This window comes from Syngnathus acus, chromosome 20 (assembly GCF_901709675.1).
Source record: "Syngnathus acus chromosome 20, fSynAcu1.2, whole genome shotgun sequence".
Lineage (NCBI taxonomy): Eukaryota > Metazoa > Chordata > Actinopteri > Syngnathiformes > Syngnathidae > Syngnathus > Syngnathus acus.
The window spans coordinates 4,351,272-4,373,664 of NC_051104.1; the positions used below are offsets into that span (position 1 = coordinate 4,351,272).

At 40.5% G+C, this 22,393-nt stretch overlaps 2 long non-coding RNA genes across 2 annotated transcripts; one reads left to right on the plus strand and one right to left on the minus strand.

The window, feature by feature from the left end:
- Positions 1 to 8,752: 8,752 nt before the first annotated feature.
- Positions 8,753 to 21,406, minus strand: LOC119139404. Its single transcript, XR_005101354.1, has 3 exons — positions 21,394 to 21,406; positions 12,844 to 12,852; positions 8,753 to 8,847 (listed from the first exon to the last, which is right to left on the minus strand). It is a non-coding gene; the product is annotated as an uncharacterized LOC119139404 (long non-coding RNA).
- LOC119139405 lies at positions 14,206 to 18,663 on the plus strand. The gene is made up of 3 exons (XR_005101355.1): positions 14,206 to 14,381; positions 14,464 to 14,555; positions 15,301 to 18,663. It is a non-coding gene; the product is annotated as an uncharacterized LOC119139405 (long non-coding RNA).
- Positions 21,407 to 22,393: the final 987 nt, after the last annotated feature.

Genomic DNA, 22,393 nt, shown 5'->3' on the forward strand with positions numbered 1-22,393 from the left:
CCAAAAGGTAAAGGAATTAAGCAGCCTTTGTAACCTGTCAGCTACTTGGGAGGGAGTGTTTAGGTAGAATGAAAAGGTAGTCGTAGGTTATTTGGGTCTTGGGTAGATATGATCCCAAGACAACCAATTTATTAGTAAGTTGGCTTTGTGTATTGCGCTTTTGTGTTTAAGGTAAACACAAAAACCGGCATTAAAGGGGCTCGAATTTCTATAACTGTGGAGTAAAATTGAATTCATCAACATGTGGTTTTAAATGTTATGTTTCTGCAACAGGATGTTCTGTCGAGAAAAAAAAGTTGATCAACGACAGCCTGGGGAGCAGGCTGATGATGTATTATGGGCCTTGTTTTCTTTCTTTTTTTTTTCGGAACCACAAGTTTAGTACCAGAAAGACTTCTCCTTTCCTCCCACTCTCCGGGTCTGCCAAGAGGACACAGAGGGGAAAAAAACAAAAATAAGAGCGATGGGAGGAAAGATGAGAACTCTCCCACCCATTTTGGAACAGTTCCCACATGCTGGGCTTTCAGTGGGAGGGCCGGGTTATTACAGTAGTTTGTCAAATGTTCCGTTTGGAACCATCGCTGCATCTTGGTTTTTTCCCGGAGCTGGTTAATTGTTGGAGAGCAATCAGATTTGATTGCAGTGAGTTAAACCTCCGAGCAATTTTAGCCTCTCACTGGGTACGTTAAAAAAGCTTCATTGTGTTCCACATGAATGATGGACACGGTGCACGCTAATGACGGAGCATTACATACATACGAATGACCTAACCGCAACATATGTTGCAGGAAATTTTCTCCGCTTTGTTAAACCTGGAACAGGTTAATAAATAGTTCCATGAGCAGCTTTGTGTTCGGGAATGTATTTTGTGGTATTTCGTACAAAGCTAGAAGGGCTGTGACTTGTTTGTATGAGTTTTTGTCTTTGCAGTCAGGGGGTGGAGCCAGATGGAAAAATATGTCAAGCAAATAGAGCAGAAATTCTATTGTTGTGGGTAATGACTTTCCATAACACGCGGTGAATATGAAAGGAACCCCCCCATCATTTCCCTAAGAAACCCCTTTTTCATCTCATTCTCCTCCTGTCTGTTTTATTTTACAAACAAAGCCAACTACGGTGCATGTGCGGAAATAGTCTTCAAATACTTATAAATAAAAATCGGGTAAAAAGCAGGTGCCAGTCCGCTGGGGGTTGCATTAGTTTCATATCCTATTTTTCGTGTGATGTACTTTTACTGGTTTCGGGCATACAATTAACCTCAGCATGGCGCCGGCTCATAATATTTCCACATCGGCCTAATTTGGGCTCAAATAACAGCGGCTGACCAATAGTGGTTTATGCTAAAGCTCCCACAACAGGGGCCAATTCCAATTTGCCATATTTGTTGCGGCGAGTTTTGTGTTGTTTGGACTCGTGCGGAATTATAATTGTACTATCTCAGAAGCACAGAAAAATGTGCAACTACTCTATTGTCCTACAAATTTTATGTAGTCAATAAAAGGAAAACACAACAAACAGTAGATGGCAACTTTCCCGACCTCCTTCCTTGTGATGAGTAAAAAGCAAAGCACCAGAAGCAAAAAGACAAACGGCAGTCATTACATTGGCTGAGGTGTTCCTTTTGATTCACAAGGAATAGGTTCTACATTAATGGAGTCATTTTGACTCGTCTCCTACTTCACAGGAGGTGAAAACAAAGACTGGGGGAATGATAGCCTCGAGCAGTAGCAACGTTGCTTTGCTATACATTACAGAAGCAAGAAATGTTTTTGTTTTTTTAAATCCGGTGGCATTCATGTTGAAAATGCAATTCTCCAGAGCGACTGATTACATTCAGTTGTTAAAACGATTTAACTATATCCCACATAATTGTCAGTGTTGCTAATTGCTCTATACTGCGATATAAGAGGCACCCAAGTCTTCTAATTGCCGCATTTCTAGAATACAAGCAAACAGATGAGCTCTGATGACAATCAAAAGCAAAATTAGCGACGCACTCTGCAGGTGCAGAGGAAGGCAGCAATAACGGTATTGATTAGCCGTAGCCACCTTTTGCCACGCAATCAGCCGTTCACATGCCATTGCAATTAACCGTTTACATCTGCGCCTTAGCTTTCCATCACTGTCAAATTATCATCATGCGCTGTTTTGTGTTGACCGCTACCTTTGTTCTGCACAAAATGGAGATGACACGAAGGAATGTTGGTAGAGAGATCACAAAAAACACAGAAACAAGGAATTATTGTGTGGGTTGAGGAGGGCACAAAAGAAGCGAAATGGCGCCCGTCATCGGTATCGGACTCGAGTCGTGACATTTGAGAAGCTTTGGGAAAGGAGGCGGTTGGTGAAAGAGTAGCGAATACCTTATCCAAGAAAAAAAAACATATTATACATATATATATGAATATATATATATACTTTGTTTTCTTCAAGGCTGTTACAACGTGGATTAAAATTCTTTGATGATCCTATTTTAGGTCATGCGTAAGGCAGAATATGTAAATCTTTACTGTTTACCCAAAGGATGCATATTTGGTTTTGTCTGTAAAGAAATCCACAGAGGAGCAACCCCATTAGCGCACTACAGGATAAGCACACCAAGACCCAGGGGAGATCATTATGAATAAGCTGTTTGCTGCCCTCCAATATGTAATTAACAATGCACGGAGAAGAATTAGTTCAACAATAGTTGTATTATGGTGGTTGAGGTTTGATGTCATTTACTTTATCCGTGGCGGAAGTTTTCATTGGGTTATATTATTTCATGAACAAGTGATAAAAATAGAATCGTCCCTTTTTGAAGACCTTTTGATGTGTTTTGGTTCGAAAGAAAAAATGGTATTCCCCATTCCCCATGTGAGTCGTGAGTTTGCACATGACAGCTTCATATTTACACGTGAAGACTGCATGAATATAGAACAAATCCATAAGGGATGCGCCTCTGATTTTATTCCCCCAACATGAAGCGAGAGAAATGAAATGAAAACAAAAGCAAATGTGTGTGTTTTGCTGATAAACCAGACATCCATCTTTCATTTGAAAAGAAAAAGAATGAAAAGGCTGACGGAAACAATCACTTTGTGTCGCATTCTTTTGTAATTGACACAAATTCACAGGGAAAGGAACAGGTGGGCAACCGGTTGTGTCCGATTGTGGACCGTCTAGAAACGGTTCCCAGAGGCAATGGGCAAGCATTCAAACAAATGCCAGCTTCGTTTATCCCAACCCTGCCTCATCTCACCATCTAGCCATCGCTTGCCAAGTGCTTCACAGGCTACTGCGTGCGGAAGGCGCAATTTCATGGGCTGTTGGCCAAACTTTCTCAATAGACAAGTTTGTTCAGTCATATAATTTAAGGATGTATTTAATGTAGTGATGAGAATGCTCCGATGTGGTCACGCAACTTCACATTCCATTGCTGACTATTTTTTGATGCATTTCCAATTTCGGCAATCAGCAGGCAAACTTGTAGCATGGATTTTTTTTGTGTGTGAAAAAACTATCTTGATTTTTGGAAGTAAAGGTAAAAATATTGTACAATTTGGTTGTTTTTGTGCAAGATTGTAGAAAGTTCCTGCTGCTTAACGTGTACAAAGCCAAGGCCTTGACAAGCATAAGGTAGCAGCTGGTCAGAGCCGTTTTCATTTGGAAATGAAAATGCTTTCATACATATGCACAGGAACACACGCTCACACACACACAAAGAAGTATAAAAGAGCCTCAGGATGTTTCAAACGTTCCAAGCGAGCAAAACTTTTGAAGTTCTCGGATGTAAATGCTTTCCAGGTTTCGTTTTCAGATGACTGGGTTAGCCTGGAGTCCATATTGTGCTTTTGATGATTCAATACCTGATCCAAAGGATTATGATGGACCCATGGGATGAAAGGTAGCAAAAAAAATCATAAATGTGACTCCTCTCTTACCTTTCTTGTTGTGTCACATCTCATTTGATGTAAGGATTTTTTTTTTTTAGTGCTGGCAAGATGTGCTTGTTGTTTTTTTTTGCTGCAGGTGCAAGTTGCATATTAACAAAAAAGACAAATGGGACTCAAACCGAGCTTTAGGTCATCGGGGTCTTTCATTAGAATGCTGATCCTGTCAGATGAGCCTGGAAAACACAAACTTGGTGAGGAGGCCTTTGCTTGCCTAGTCAGGATTTTGCATTCATCCAACCAAGAGGGCAGTCCCGACTATCTTTTTTCCTTCTCTTTCTGCCTCCTATTGTTCTGCTTCACGGCTTGGTCAGCGTTTTCTTCCCCCGTCGGAAAGTGTGGGATTATGCAAGACGGCCGGCATCAAATGATCGGTAACTTAGCCCTTCTCTTGTCTTTAAGTCTCGTAAATGCTGAGCGTGGATATCTGTGGAGCCTGGAACAACACAACAGGCAAGCCCTGTCAGCACATAGACGCGTGTGGACACGCATGTAGCTATAGAAGCATTCACACGTGTAGCTTTTTGATATCAAGGTCAAATGATGTCGTTTTTGAATGTAGGAAAACAACAAGAACGTCTCTTCTAAGGCTGAAGAATTCTTATTTCAATTTCCTGCCTGAACAAAAACACAGTAAAGTGACTTCACGCTATACGCCGTGTAACATCACGACTGCAGTCGATGAATAACGCAGCATGTAATTGCCGTACGACTGCACTATTTTTCTGTGTTATTCCAGTAGAATTTCCTTTTTTTTTTTTTGAAGGCAGAAGGCCCTCTGTGGCATGTCCCAGAAAACTCGTCTGATGCTTGTAAACTCAAAGCATATTGATTATTGGGTGTCAGTGAGTGAACTGTCTCTGAGGCATTGTGTCTTATCTGAGGCATTGGGTCATCTTTTCAGTCATCACACTGTTTTTACTTCTGCCTGAACCCACACTGTCCTTTTAGTTGATGAAATCTCTAACTCACTCCCACACGCTTTGCCCTTTTAAAAGATCCCGTTCAATACGTGTTTCCAGCTCTGGAAGTTTGTGATCCTCTGATTAAAGCATTTCTCTGCCTTTCATGGATCGGCCTTAACCAGTTTATTTTACCTAAATGATTAAGTCTTAATTTTCTTGTTTGCGGGCGCTTGCTCATTTGCTCTAATGACCGAAATGATGCCAACATTGCAATTACAGAGCTCTTGTTTGATTGAGAAACATGTGTCCAGCTGGTAAGCCAATGAGCTATTAAACATACACACATTGCCAAATCAAATGGATCCACTATTACATCCAGTAAATACTTTGCTCCGTTTAATAACACTAATAAAGTTTATTGTGCGATCAAAACACTACCCGGAGTTTTTCACAGCAGTACAGGGAGGAAAAAAAAAAGTACTGCATTTCACACCACATTATCACTACTGTTCTGTTTTACTGTCAATGTAATGAGCCATTGTGTTTTCTAATCGGTACAGTAGATTTTATTCAGCCACCCAAGTTGGAAGTTTGCATGTTAAACATTTGCCGTGCTTGATAAAACACATTAACAGTCCGATGAAACGTCGAATCCTCTTCCCATGCAGAAGCGTCACCCTGAATTACACTCCGGTGGATGCACAGTCAACCAAACAAGCTCAAGTACAGCCTTGCAGGCAGTCAGTCATTCTGCCCGGCAACACCTTATCCCAGCCATGACAGATAAGTGTGTGTGTGTGTGGGGGGGGGTTCAGTTCGTTGGAGGGTTGCGGTGTGAGTGCAAGAAATGGATGGCTGAGTTGGATGTTTGGGAGTGAAGGAGTGGTGGGTTGCAGGGGTACTTGAGCCTTAGCTGTGGAGGCACTGAAGTGTTTTCCTAGCATATTTTTAGGCTGAATAATGTGTCTCCATAGATTTGTGGGTAGATTCTTACTTCTGCATGTTATTTTATTATTTAGCCAATAATGGAGCGAGGGTCAATCTATTGGACAGCGCTCTCATTAATTGCATTTAGTCATGTCTACAATTTGTGTCATCACATCACTGTCTTACCATCAGTGTACTTATATAATGTAAAATTCTTTCTGATGAATTTTGCCAAGTCTCAACCCCACAGACCTCATCACTGGATTCCTTTGTAGTGAGACAAGAGGAAAGCTGCAACACAAACATTTACATTGCAATGGTGGCTGACGTAAATATGAGTTAGAATTACAATGTGGAAGGGTTTGCGCAATAGTGTGGCAAGTCCAACGGTAGAAAACACCGTACTGATGGATTGCTATAGCTTAAGAACAAGGAGATATATCATGAGGGGGCCTGCCATGAGGAGGGGCCGGGGCGGAAGAAGAACTTTCAGTAGAGCAGAGTCCATGACAGTTAGGACACATGGGGGAAGGCAGGTGGTTCAGTAGTGATAAGGAATGAAAGGGGCTGAGAGACTTTTGATGGCTTATTCTTAAAAGAAGTGGATACGAGGAACCCATGACTGCTTCCAGTCAGCAGTTGAAACAGATTCATGGATGAAAGAGAGAAGGGACACGGTGTGTCAGCGATGCTGGATGCTCACGTCACTGTCGTGGAAGGATAAGCTATTCCGAGTATACCCACTACCATTACCATGCTAATGGAATATTACACACCAATCTAATGAAAGAAAAAAAATACAACCCACAACTCCTTTCTTATTTATTGGCCTGTCTGGGGACAACGGATGAAAATTAGCTTTGTAGCTATAACCCAACATATTTATGTTCATGACTGTGCATTGTCCCTATTTAAATAAAATAAAATGAAAAATCAATTGAATCAGATTTGTTCTGTTATAAAAAAATAATATTTAGATCTTAATAAATTGAAAGAGTCTGCTACAGATGGCCCAAAAGGTTTCGGTAATGGTTGGCTCCATCATTTTGATTTCTGAGAAGGAGATGATGGGTTTTTCAAATCCTGTTATGTCCCTTCTGTGTGTGCAATTGTGTGTGTGTCGAAAAGGGACAGGAGATCATCAGATTAATAACTACCTCTTTTATTAAGAAAACACTGTTACTTTGTTTGTTCATCCAAGCATGACCCAACTAAGCCAATACACTCGCTGCTCCAGAGCTGATTATTGTCCATTATGTTTGTTCGGAGGATTTTGGTCGGACTCAAATGGATTAGAGCTGATTTAAAGACTAAAAAAGAGGGGATTATTTTGGGAGGGTGGGTGCACTTGTGTACATGTGTACAAAAGTGTTTCCTGAAAGTAGGAAGCAAACACTTTTTTTTTTTTTCTTTTTAAATCAAACTGGTACTGTATAGCCTTGTTGCCTGGTGACTCTGTAGCTAGCTGCTCTGACAATGCAAAAGGATAATGAAATCTCTTGCTGTTCCAAGTCTCCAGGCGATGGTACAAACAGAAGAGAGGAAATAAATATACTTCAAGTCTTTGTAGCCTGTGGATTACAACTCACTTAATAAGCCCTTTTGCTCTGAAGCAACAGCTTGGGACATTATATAGTGATGAGAGAGAAAGAATAATTCCCACTGTCCTGTTTTTGTGCCTCCACTTTTTATTCTCCACGCCTTGAATTTGGATCGGTCTATTGTTCTTCATTGGTAATTTTAGCAGCTTTGGTACGCCTCTCCATTCATACCTGTCATTAGCGAGGGGGCCTCCTCTTCCTCCTCTGAGCAGGTCACCTCGTGGAAGGTGTGAGGAGAATCTATTACAGCCACCTTGGGGTTTCGGCTCGAGGACGATGAGAAACTATGAAGCTGCTCTTGAATGTGAATCGCTTTTACCTATTTTAAATATTGTCACGCTGCTGTTTCTTTGCCCTCCTTCCTCATGTTATGCAAGATATTTGACGCAGATCTGGCAGCTTGACAATTACTCGGAGCAAGGAAAACAACAATACAAGAAAAATGCACGGGTGTCAAGTGACGACTGCAGGCTCTACCGCGCAGAGAAGATAAACATAAATCATGTGTGTGTGTTATTTGGTGAAAACACACTCCTGGTGCTTCTAATTAGCCAATGTGTTCATTAGCTCTGTGAAGAGATTAGACGGTCAGTCAATCAGGGTGACGGGCCAAAATGTGACTCCTCTCTCTTGTAATTATGCAAACTAGCGAGAGAAGACCAATATTGGACTGCTTGGGTGTTTCTCACTCCTGCTTAACATTCTGGTAAAAGACTTAAAAGTCACTCTAACTTGTTCAATGTCACCTTGGTGGCTGCTCCTTTACTTTTTTTTCAAAAGCTGCAGTGCATTGTTTCCATTCCACACACCATTTTTTAACCTTGAAGAACCAAGGTGCTGTGCAAAACACGTACTACTCGAATTCAAAAGAATAATGATTCAATGGCATTGGCAACCTAGGGAAAAGAGAAAGATGTGGCCCTTGTGTATCCATGGTTACGTTGGTTTTATTGCTGTTTGTTTTGGGCAGTCGACGCAATAAAAGTCCTGTAAGAGAACTGAATAGGCACCGGGTGCAGTTCCAAAAGAAGGCTCATAGAATTCTCATGAAAAAAAAAAAAAATCCCTCCTTTTCAAAGCCATCTGGTTTCCAAGGGTCTTGTGATTGGATTGCCCCTGAATGCACGCCTTCATCATGTTTTAGTTTTCCAATTAAGATTCAGAGTGCAAGAACTCTCATGTCTGCTATTAAAAAAAAAAAAAAGCCAAATGGAAAATTAAGGGTCTCTAGTAGCAGGCTCGATCAAGCTTGACCTCATTTTGGTGTTAATGAAATATAGCGGCGGCGACTCATGCATGTGCAGAGGAGGGGGAAAGGGGAAGAGTGCATGGTAAAGGGAAAATAGGGAGTGGCAAAACATAAAACGCATGTAAAGGCTTTATTTTGCACTTTTATCCCCCAACTTGTACCTTCCTGTAAATCGAGCTGTTGTTACATGCAGTTTCTCACACGTGAGATTAATAAAGTTCCTCTTATCTTATCTTTATTGATAGTGGAAATCACACATTGTCCTGGTTTGAAATTGTCTGTACGCCTATCATCTATTTTAAAAAAAAATGTTTCTTAAAATTACATGAAATTAAATCCAGTCTGCTTAATTCTAGTTTCTGATCGTAATATGGTTACCTAGTTGCCTTGAAATAAGGCTAGTATCGATACCTGGTATCGGTACTTGCCCATTTCTAATATGTAACAATAGACCACTTTAGACTATTGCACATTTATTTGTTATATTGATTAAATTTATTATATTTATTTATTTTCATTCAAAAAAAATATTGGATTATTTGATTTATTACGTAAATATATTTGATTTAAGTCTAGGTAAAATGGAAGCCTTTCAACCAAAATCTGGTCTGACTTTTGCAAACATGCAAATAATGACTCCAGTAAATGTAGTCAGCCAAACAACAGCAGTAATGTTCACCCATGCTGACAGCCCAACACTTATCCAGGCTAATATTCATCATCTGCCTTTCTGAGGCGTGTTCAACAAATTGGACGGGAGACGTGTCTCTCCAGTTATTATTTAGCAGACTATGAGGAGGTGCCATAAAAGCTAAATGCACCCTGTGCGTGAGTTATGCAGCAAACATGAAATTAGACACACATCACTATCCAAGGGCATACAAATGGGATGATAAAATGCATTCAAGCATTGAAATCTGAACATTTGCCACATTTGACTCGTTCCTGATTACCATCGATTGACCACACAGGAAATTTTATTTTGAAAATAGATTTTTTGAGGGGGTGGAGAGTGAAGGATGACACCAGATGCTTTAAAAACCCCTCTTGATTCATTAAAAAGTCACTGTCACCAGAGACGAGGCAGGGGTGGGGGTTAATCCTCGTTCACAATGTGTGTGTGTGCACAAGTGTGTGAGACACAGCTGAGTGATCCTCGTCATGTCTCTGAGGGGTAATTAGCTTTGGCGTGGCCTGTCGGTGTTCCGCAGGCCTCCCCAGTCCCAAGACTCAGCTGACTGTGTCATGGCGGAGGCAGAGCCTCGTCTGCGGGGAGAATAGCAAGCAGCGGAGCCGTTAGGATGGAGAAGTGACGAGGGGGCTCACGTTGGAATGATACTCCCGTCAGACTTCTCTTTCTGCAAGAAATATGTCTTTTACTCATGTTATTCCTCTTTTTCTGTCCTTCTTTCCCATCTCTTAACTTCTGCCTTTCATCGGTTTGAACATTGTCAAATATAAAACGTAGAGTGATATAAAAAAAAATAATATTGCCTAAACGTAATTCATAATGCTCTGTGGTTTTTAGTGGTGTCTCATAAAGTCGTACCTGTCCAACTGTCAATCAAAAGTGTCTTCTCTGTAAAGTCTCTTGTATTAAGTGTATCTAGTGCTATGGCAGATGGATTTCTATATATAGATAAGAAATCATTTCATTTCAGCTCCCCCCTTCCCTCTCTCTCTCTCTGCCCTCTGTTTCCATCAATTCGTTGTCTTTTCCTCCACCTTTACATTGATTTTCCCTAACATGGAGCATGACGCCTATCAATATTTCCCGCTGCTATGGCCAACAGCCATCCATCAGTGGTTGAAATACACAACTCGCTCATTCTAATGTTAACACGCCGAAGCTTGTGTCTGCCCACCTTGTGTTATATTTCACCAGCTTTGTTCACTGCTTGATCAATTTCTAGTCTTGTGTCTTTAATAATATAATATAATAATGATAATAGAGAAACAGTTTCAACCATTAATGCAGTAATTATATTAAATTTGCAAAGTTTTGATTGTTTTGTGATTGTGAACTCTAGTTAGCCATTTCATCGATATATATAGAAATAATTCATTCTAAAATCAATGTAACTTGAACGATTCTTCGTTGTTAAGAGGATATTGTAACTTGTTTTATAGATTCCAATCGCTCTTCCATCGAAGCATTGTCAGGGAAGTATTTAGTGTTGACATTTTTAACAGAGTGGTCAGGGCATGTTGATTAATAAATAATTAATGGTGTAGATTGATGAAGCCTAAGGACATTGGATGTTCTTGCAAAAAGTTAAACTTTAATGACAAGAATTGAGTTTGTAGAGTGTAATTAATGAATTGAAGGGGGGGGGGGGGGTCACCGAGCCTCATTAAAAAGGCTGACTCGAGACTGCCAGCTTGGGTGACCATCACAATTCGCCATTTTGCTAATGATCGGGTCATCACCTATATCCATACACCCGGCATGCCAATCAGAAACACACACAAACACACAACTGTGTTCTTTCTGAGTGCTTGAATGGAAGCAAAGGCCAAAGAGTCATCAGGACTCCACAGGATGCGCTTGAGCTCAGGCATTCCCCTGCAGTAAGACGCTATCCGCCATCTGCTTGACCTTTTATTTGAATACTTTGGAGGCTAACTAATATTGAACTTCTGTTTACCAGAGCATAAATACAATATCATCCGCACTGTAAAAAAAAGCATATTAGTATTATAAAACATTTGTGCGTAGACTACACAACTAGAGCGATCCATCATTTCAAAAGATGGGAAAGATTGTCACCAGCCCAGTATGAGAAATTAGCATGATAAATGTCTTTGCTAATGATTTATGCAGTGAGCATATAAATATATGGACGTAAACCCGGGGGACTAGCCCAGATCGGGAATCCCAACCCCCTCACAACAGTCAAGACCTTGAGGCGGGTGCTCCAGCCATAGTCGCAAAAAATGGCCTGTCCTACATCCTGACATCCCTTAATGAATGTGACATTTAGCTGATATTTGCATGCCATGCATGATGTTAAATTAGCATGTTGAAACACTAAGCTTGAGATTAGACAAAGCTCAGCAAATGCACACAATCCATCATGCAAAGATTTACAACAGGTGACCCGTGCGGCTTATCCGAAAACCCACTTAGTCCCGCTTCCTGGTGTAACCTTCATTAAAATGTTACACACACGACTTATTTACAAAGCGTCGGAGCGAAACGTAGAATCTCTGCGGGGAAGAAACTTTCAATCCCATCTGTCAGCAGATGAAATTGCATTGGTGACAAGAGGCGAAATATCAATCAGAAGTAATTTCTTCCCACCGCCTTGGCTGTCAAAGCTGCAGGAGAAAGTTGACCCTCTGTCATTATACATTTGTTTAGCCTCTACATCATCCGCTACACCGACTACAAAACACTCTTGAGATGTTGTGGCGTGGGAATATAAAGCAGCTGAGGTCATTTGTGTGACATGCTCAGTGTTGCTCAAAAATGCCAAGTGAGGATATATTGATTGCTTCTTATATTAATCATATAAGAGCAATAGTAAAGTCCACCATCAACATCCCTAACAGACAGCTATCGCCAATAATAGTGCTTCTATCAGCAGGTTGGGGCCCAGAGAGCCTTGGGAGTCCCGTCAAGGATTTAACTGATTGGTATTACTGGTTCCAGTAGAATGAATGTCACTGCAGTCAACACAGTCTATGTATGTGTCTCACATGTCAGACTTCATCCAACCCCAGTGTCGCCTGCAGACAAAAACACCGAAGCGTCTCTGAAATGATTCCTTCAACCCACACACCTTTGCAAAACACTGCAGCGATGGGGATGTTTGAATAGAAATGTCAGGTCATTAATAACTATTATCACAGCCTTATTGCATTTTCTATACCCAAGGCAGAGGAAACACGGTTTACTTGAATAGATTTGTTTCGAACTGGTGAAGCTGAAGGCTGGTATATGGGTCCAGGTGATAAGAATGACATTTGGAGGTAAAAGTCAAGTACAGATGCCAGAGGGACTGCACTTTTCCAAGTAAGATAGTAATTCTGCAAATGTGAAATGAGATGGTGAGCTCCCGTGCTCATTTACACTTGTGTCCACTGTATCTGCTTTCATGGCGACAGCCCTCAGGTTGCGTATCTGTTCATCACTCTCTCCGAGATATCCGCGAGTTGAGAACCCATCTGGGGGCTTCCTCTGGAGCCTCTTGAGAGGGCCACAAAGGCTTCTAATTATCCCTGACCTTCTGGTTCTCCCACAGCTTGCCTCCCTCCCAGGGCCCCTGTGGCTCGCACAGGACTGCCTTCTCCTCATGGGTTCCACATCTTCAGTTTGCCCCCATCTCACCACCGAAATAACCCTTCAGCTTGGCCCCGGACGCTAATTGCTGCCGTTAAATAGACAGAAGGTTTTTGGTGCAATGCAAGGTCAGTCGAGAAGAAGAGCTCGACAATGTCTGCTCCTTTGTTGTTGTGTTGGTTGAAAATGAAAAAGTTACATTCAAGGACAAAGAAAACAGTCGTAAAAATAGTAAACAAAAAAAAAGTTTACTTAATTATTAGCAGATGATGGATGAGTTTGGAACATTGAGCTTAAGCTGTGTTTTTATTTTATTATTTATTCATGGTCATGCATGAATTAAAAAAAATAAAAAAAATCCAAACACACAAACCCTGTTCCGGAAAAGTATCACTTTCTAAAAAGCATCCTTATTGACCCAAAAACAGAGATTACTTGTGTAGTCACTCTAATTTTCTTTTTACGACATGAGAGGGCCATAAACCTTTGGAAATGATAGCGTTTCCACCTGCCGCAAACCACCAACCATCTGGGACTTTTCTCTCTTTTTCATTACACATCATTGCAGTAGATCAACATGTCCAGTGAGTAACCTGACCAAAACACATTGCCTTGGAAACTGCAATTATCTGCGTCCTAATGCGGGAGAATCGAAATAGACATCAGTAAAAAAAAAAGGGGCTGACACTATAAAGCATGTCAGTTAATATCAGTGAGTCAGAGCCATGTTGTAAATCATGACTCCGCTGCTGCACTCCGTCTCTTGCTGCTCGCTAAGAAAAGAGTTACCAAGGAAACCGTGAATTAAATAAATCGAGTGTCTTGACAGGTGCTTTGAACCAGATATGACCATGCAACACTGCTGATATCCTATTTATAATCAAAACGCTAATAATTACTGAAATAAGAATTGTTACAACCCTGGACACCGGAAAAATCTCACAGCTAAATAATCACATTTTTAAGATTTATCTGCTAACATTAACCTTGAATCCTATCGGTGAACAAAAGCTCACTGTCAAGCTGAATCGGAATTAAAAATGGCGTTTTCGAGCACAAACGGTACGGATTGAATTGACCTTGACTCACATGAACCTTTTTTCTTGTTAAGCTTTGGAAGAGCAATATGAACATTTTAAACAACTAAACGTCTCTGTCACGGTCTTCCTCCTCTGTTAAACTAGTGTGTGTGTTTTATCAGTGTGAAAGTGTTTATTTTATCCTTGTTATGCATGTTTATTCTACAATTACAAGAGAACCACACAACACCAAATTCCCCGCTTCATCCATTATGTATCAGGTGATGTCCTAACTGCTCGGAAACGGGCCTTAAACAACTGGCGACGTCTTGGCGAGAAAAGCGAGTACCCATATGACAAGGATTGGGGAGCCGTGGCAGAACAAAGCTGCTCAAATATTGATCAGCGGCGGCGTCTTTGAGGTGTTTAGTCTCAGCCAGACAGCCGCCCGTGGGACTTGGTGGTGGGTTTTAAAGGCTATGCAACCAAAAGTGTAAGTGCAGGCAAGCTTGGTGCGCTTGATCCACCTTCTGCTGTTGATTCAGGTGGAACAGAAGAACACAAGTCCGCAGAGGGAGGAGCGCATCAGCAGAACCGCAGCATTGATCAGTGAAGATCTATTGGATACACATGTATGGTATGCTGTATTTTTTTTCCGTAAATTGGAGGCTATCCAACATATATTAGTTTATTTTGCAAAACAACATTTTTGAATTTACGATGTTTTGTTTTAAGTATGGCCGTTTCGTTGTCATATTTTTATGACTTGGTTTCGATTAGATTTGTGTTGGTAAATTGCCTTGAATCAAACGAATGTTTTGCTTATCATTTGCCAAGATATAGATGGAGCAACATGGTTGATTCCATTTCATTAACTCATTCACTGCCAACCCAATTAATATCTTTGACGTCTATAACCGTCAATGGCACTGAATGAGTTAAATTGTGTACTCTTAATTATTATTTTCATTTGATTTTGCAAAGGGTGGGTGTAACATACACTGGTCACATCACCCATAAACCTAAAATAATTACTAAGAATTATCATTTTGTTCCACATTTGAAATGCCTACAAATGGGAGCTTGTTTTTTGAAGCTTGAACATGATTCGGTGACAAATATTATCAGGAAAAGGGCGGAAAATGAAAGTACTTGCTTGGCTCCCCTGTTCATCTGGCTGTTTTCTAATTAAACTCAACTTTTTTGATGAGCCCCCAACTTCTACTTCACCTAGCTAAGCTGCCAAAACCACTCTGCCTTTCTACCCGTGCTCTCCGAGCTGATTTGGACGTCCGCCACCGATTCCCTGCATGTCGACACAGCATCAGGTGAATTTCCACTCATTCCATGCCCATTTCAAATTTCCATCCTCGCTACCGCAGGCTGCTGACGGGAGACGGCTGGCCAAACATCTCCGCTGTGCCAGATTCCCGACACAAGCTGCAGATGCACACAGTGACACAGGGTCCCTTCACCCTGCTGGCACAAGTCCCCGCCTGGCCATCTGGTGCTTGAGGAACAGGTGCCAGTCACTCCTCACGCCTGCCCTCCTATCTTCCTGAAAGACACAGCCTTCCAACACTAAGGTCCCTTGCACCAGCTTCACAGCTCCTCACCACATTTCTGCCAACGCACTTATCTCCTGCTGGGGACACTGCCCACATAACACCAGAGAGCCAGCGTGTTAGTTGTTCAGAATCAGCTCACATGCACAATGGGTAGCCGAGCTGGAATATTCTGAATAACCTGCTCTCAGCTTGCCTTGTTTTGGCTACTCCTGAAAAAGACATCGATTGAATGCACAATCACTCACATTCATCCGATTATTGAAAAGGAATAAATTTATTGGCGGGGAAGATGGGCCCGCATGGAACAAACTCGACTGGGAGTATCAGCTCAAGTTTTGCAGCTTGTATGGAGAAACTAGAAATGAGTAGAAAATGGCCATTAATTTGAAATAATTGTAATTAGGTTTTTCTTTCAAATAATCATAAGTGCAGATATTCTTGACTCATTAATTTACTATGTAAATATATATCAGTCACAGTCATCAAAAGGTTAAATTAGGGAGCCTGTTTCGCAACACATCGGCGCTCTTATCTGGAACTTCCTAAATACTTCCAGAGGCTCCCATTTGCTCCGCCGTCACGGTTAAATCTTAAACTTGCGGGAGAGTGTAACTCAACCCCTACTGGGTTTTATTTCTATTTGATGTGTTTTCGATTGATTTAGTTTGTGTTCTTAATATAGGCTTTACACCTGGACCAAATATCTTGGAACTCTGTATGTGTGATGGATATTTTGGCTTTAACACACATTCTTCTCAGCAGAATATGCTGCTCTTCCAACATCATCTTCTATATGCACTTAAGTAGCTCTTCAAAGATCCCCCCTTGTATTCCAGCAACGTGATAAATGCCACCATTTCCCCCTCCATCTCTTTGATAAGGATGAGCACAGATGAAAGAAAATCTAACAGAGGGATGCATTTGCCGTTTGATATCCGCCACATGGAAAGGACAATCGAGGTGCAGAGGGACGACTGAATAGAAAGATGCCAAATGTTTTAAGCACAAATGCAACACTTCAGTTATTTGTACCACTGATGTCTGCACTCGGGATTTCTCTATGAAGAGAGTGAATCATTGTGGTACGATAGTTTGGAGTAGAGAGTAATCATTCCTCAATTACCGTAATTTCCAGACTATAAACCGCACCTGAATATAAGGTTAGCTAAAATTAGGGGAAAATCCTGTTTTGTTCATCTATAAGCCACACCGTTCTCAATTCTATTACATATATTACCAAAACTAATCCTTTTACAATATTATAAAAATCATAAAAAAATCTATAGATAAGCCGAACTGGACTATAAGCCAAAGTTCAAAGCTTGTGCAAAAAGTAGAGGCTTTTGTCCTGTACGTTTGGTGCACGGTAAGTTTAGAGTCTAACACTCTACGATTCAAATATCGCTAGAAGTCACCGTTGGCGAGTCAGTTGATGTCTAGGGTTCACCGTTTCTTTTTATATTAAAAATAATTTCGTTTATACGTGCATATTTGTATACTTGTGTGCGCGAGTATACATATACAGTATACCTGAATTATGATGGGGTTTTTTTCTGCAGGAAGGACGATCACAATTCTAATTTAAATGCGATTTAGTGAAGGGAAAATATCATAAATAAAATGATTTGACTGTGTATACTTTCTGCCCTTGGCCAATGATTGCAAGCCTAACAGCTATTAGAGTCACCTAAGTGTTTTATTCTTGGAGATTACCTGCACTATCATTTTGCATCCTTATTATACCGTATGCATGGGAAAAAAAAACAAAAAACATACTCAGCAATCAGCTCTTGATCTCGGCAAAAGCCAATTTGCTCGTTGTTTTGCTTCTGCCGCATATCAACTAAGACGGGAGTCACTTTGGTTTTCCATTTTGATCATCAGCACCAGTCAAGAACTCTTGATTGTGCCCAGCGAGTGAGTCATTTTCAATCATGATATGAGACTCGTACAGTATCTGTCATGAATAAACATGGCCAATAACAGCACCCCCTTCCCTCATATTGTTATAATTCTCACCTGCTGTATTAAAATGCATAATCTTTTCACAATTGCAGCCTGAGTGTGGTCTATTGTATCAACAATATCATAGCAAGCAACAAAGACCTAATTAGTACCTGCCTAGATATGATGAGGAATAATTAGCGGAATCATGGAGAGTCACTGACAGCAGTCTTACAAGCGGCACACGAGGGCCTATGAATGAAACAAAAATAAAATCACCAAATATTGTAAGGAAAGGAAGATAAAAAGTGTCATCCCATGATTGGGTGTGGTTGGCTTTTCCAAAGCTGACGTGGTCACCATGACATCTTCGCAGATGATGTAAAAAGGAAGCGAGACTTGTAATCAACAAGCCAGTGCTGGTTAAAATGACACATTTTGTTTTTCATGCAGTTCCAGCAAATAAAATGGCCTCATTAAACAGGCGTCTTTGTGGCTCGATTAGAGGAGTGGAAAGGAGAAAGTAAGGCAGACAATATGTCTTCCTTGTTATTTAATGTTACGTCATTAATCCGAGTGGTAATAGTAATTTTGGTATTGCTAATAAATCATATGAAATTTACTCGGTTTTCTGCGTAGCGCCATAACTATTTTTGCATGTGTGTGTCAACACAAACATTCGTGACACACCTAATAAATACCATTGGCCGCCTGATCACATGGGCCAACGTAATCCGAGCACATGACAGTTCCCTCATCCGAAACAATAATAGACACAATTTTATGTTGAGCCTGATTTGTTATTATCAAGATGTAATATATTTAACCAGTGCTTATTTGTATGCTAACATTAACTTTTTTTCTCTTTCTGTTTATAGCCCCTTGGTCATTAACGTGCTTACTCATTTGCACATTTTGATGAGTTTACCCCGCAGCTGTCTTCAGGCCCGTTGTGAAAGTATGTGTTGAACTTGTTAATTTTACTCATGCGCAAACATTGTGTGAAATGACTTTTAAGAGGCTTTCAAAAATGGCTGCTTTTATGTGTTTGTGTTTACTCCTAAAATAGTGAAGATTGCTATCGGCTTGCGAATGCTTTCTGGTTTGTCCCCGCTTGATAAGAGAACCAATTGCACGTGTGTGCTTATGCTTGTTTGTAGAGCGAATTGGAAATAGAGAGAGAAAATGTAGAATGCAACACACAAAAAGATTGTTGTGGTAATAACATTTGAAATAAATATTTAAGGGAATCCATTGACAGCATAATTTTTTTTTTTTGCAAAAACATTTGAATACAGCGCATATATTTTCTCACCTTATTTAATTAAAGTTATTGGATATGTGCAAGAAAATATGAATTCTCAGCAATGGCTTCTCCCTCATATCGTTTCATGCAAATGATCTGCTACAAGGCTCTCCGCAGAAAAAAAAAAAAAAGATGAAGGGGGAGCTCCAGCACAAATCCTGGTTGGCTAATCAAAAGATTTAGCAGAGCACTGAAGTCGAGGACTCACCATGATGCTGTACCAGTTGGAATAACGGAAATTTAAATTGAGTCCTGAGGGGTGAGCATGAAGAACTTTCTGATTGACACACGACCCCGCTCATATATATATATATATAATACCGTATTTTCCGGATTATAAAGCGCACCTAAAACCCTAAAATTTTCTCAAAAGCCGAAAATGCGCCTTATAGTCCGGTGCGCCTTATATATGGACCAAATTCCTAAATTTAAACTGGCCCGAAGCATTGTGTCATGAAATCAATCATACGTGAGTGGCCCGAAGACTATGAATCATGAATCAAAAAGACTATGGGTCATTATTTTGTGATTATAAAGTAATTTGTTGCATCTGAAGTTGAAATAAAAAAGATAAAATGGAGAATAATTTGATTTGGATTAAAAATCTGACATGATGCATTAATGGTGCGCCTTATAGTCTGGTGTGCCTTATATAAGGACAAAGTTTTAAAATGGGCCAGTCATTGAAGGTGCGCCTTATAGTCCAGTGCGCCTTATTGTCCGGAAAATCCTCATCCACAGAGGAAATGATCTTCCACACGTGTTAGATCAGCTCCTGTTGCAGCTTGTTTACACTATCCAGACCACTTTGCACTTAGCTCCTCCACACAGAAGCCTGTTTGGCCACAGAGGCCAGGTGACAGATAAAGCTGGCGGACACTCCACATCCAGCGCTGTAACGTGGCTGACCTTAGTCAACACAGATAATCAGTGACTCATTCAGCCCACAAGCACAGGATCTGGGTTGTTCAGCAAGGTTATCTTCAACTAAAAGTGGAGTCTGGACCCTGCAGGCATGTGACAGGATGGCAAGCTTATGTGACCTTGTTAGGCTGTGACTCCATACAAACTCCAACAGTGCCCCTGGTTAAAGGTTAACACCCACAAATGATGAAAGAGGCTCTGTTGTTGCTGAGCTCTCTGGTGAGGAATATGTACATCCAAAAGCTTACAGCCCCCTCAAAAGTAGATATAAATTATATGCCATTCTTTATATTATTAGATTATTTGACACTCATTTTGTTTACATATAAAAAAATCATTCCGCAATAAATCTGAAATAATTGGCATGATTGTATTGCATCATACATCAACATGTGTCTCCAGAAAATTATTAATGTATAATAGACCAAAATAAAAAACTGTATTTAGCCGTAAAGCACAAGTACTGAGATTTTTTTGCACGTCAACAACCTCCAGGCATTTCATTCCGGCTGAAATCCATGACTTGGTGAAGTGCAATATTTACCCAGCACAATGGACAACCTAACTCTTCTTTCACAGTGCTGCGTCCAAACGGAGCACTACAGATCCTATCTATTTGATTTTTCACAGTCCTAATATAACCTCTTCCACGCGAGGCTTTTTATTACCGCTCAGGGAGACAAGCTTTATTTGCAAGCTGTTTGCTGTAGCAAATGGTTATTGCACTGTGGCATTTCAATTGAGTGAGATATCAACGTATTGTGTCATTCACTGGACGGACGTGACTCCAATAGTAAAATAAAAATATTGAAGGAAGGATTTTATTAAAGGGAACGAATGATATGCTTTGACATGAAGAGAAATGTTCGACAATGGACTGATCCAAACTCTGGTTCAGATGGTCACGATTGTTATCCAGCTTCTGCGGACCTTGCTAATTATCTGATCATTTAAATCGGGTGTATTGAAACAGGACACCAGCCCTCGAGGACCGGAGTTGCCTACCCATGCAATCGGCCTATTGCCAAACTGTCTGTTGATTTTCAATTTGCAATAGGCCTATTGCCAAACTGTTGATTTTCAATTCTGCAACCATATGTAGAGTTTTTGTGAAAGCTCACGTTAAGTCTTTATTGGTTGAGATTATCCAGAAAGGCAAGTTATCCTTAGACCTAAGATGTCTCAAGAACCCCAAAAGCCAAATATTAGGTTTAGATAATGATTGCCTTAGCCAGTCAGGGACTTAACAAGCAATGTAGAGTTTCAAATAGTGCTTGCATCAAGTGCGTCTTGCAAGGGGTGAGTGGCAAACAAGTCAAAGCAAGGCCAGTTTTTTAACTCGCCCCCCCCCCCCATAGATCAAATTACGATCTTAAATAAAATGGAAACATGTTCTGCACTGTTTGGCTCTTCCTTCTCTGTCCGGCCCCAAGTGACTTCTTTCTTTAGTCTCTATCGTCTTTGTTTCTTTGCCTGTCTTCATTAAACTTGTCAAGTTGTTGCTGCAGAGGCTTTGCCAGCCTACTTCTTCTGCTTTACTGCTCTCATCAGCGTGCCCTTCAGTTGCCTGGAAACTGAGCGTGACGAAGACCTGAGGAGAGCGGCAACACCTGATGCCAGCTAAACATCAAACTGAGTTATATAAAGTGGACGAAAAGTTTCAGAAGCCAAATGAGATGGGTATGGAATGATTTTGATAAGTGCTGTTAGGATTGCATAGTAAACAACAACACTGATTGAAAAGATTTTTATTTGTATTATCTTGTTTTAGATTCTATAAAATACATTGTCGTAGCCACAGTTATTGTGAAAGCGCAATAGTAAATATTTGATTACACAAAATCTAAACTGGCTAAAAAAAAAAAATCTAGCTGCCAAAACATGATGTTCAGTACATTCGAAGGAATGCACAGCATGAGTTTTCTGAATGATCGACTTTATACCACCAGCAGTTAGTTATGTTCAACCATAGTCGAGTTCACCACTTTTCTCTGTGTATTTGATATAAAATATTTATTAAAGCTCTTCTGTCATTTCGGTGTTAACCAAACAATCTCAGGAATGATGCAGCTGACTGCTTACTGTAATGAGAAATTAAATGACTATAATTTATTAATTAAATTGACACAAAAAAAAAGGTACGGTATGCTATGCATGCACAAACTGCTGATTATTTATTTCTTCCGTGGATTGCCAAAAATGTTGATTGGGAATACACTAATCTACGATACCGAATGAATATTATTAAACTTTGATGAGGTCGCGGCTGTAGAAAAGGAGCAAACACTGGACTAAAGAGTAATCATTTTTCCTTCAGGAATTTTGTTTTCAAGAACCATGTTCCTGTTTCAAGTGTAAACATTCTGATATGAAGTGGATGTAAACCTTATAATCAGTGCCAGATTTCCTGTCTTTGTGGATTCAAGCTCCCTTCTGGAAAGTGAGACTGTCCCACTTTTCCAAGAGTGAAAAGAATAATCTATCAAATCTCACATCACCAACTGCCTCTCGTCAATGCGTAACAAACATTAAAATGAGCTCTTCCCCCATCACTTTTGCAAAGCTGATTCGTACATCACTGCCGGGCGGCTTGTGATGTTAAATCAATATAAGGGGCATGTATTTGTACGTGGCTCCACGGCTACGGAGCTAATGACCCAACAAAACGGATGGAGTGTCTGCTTAGCAGGCTGATGGGACAGCAGAGTGAGGAAATAAGGAAACAATGAGGCA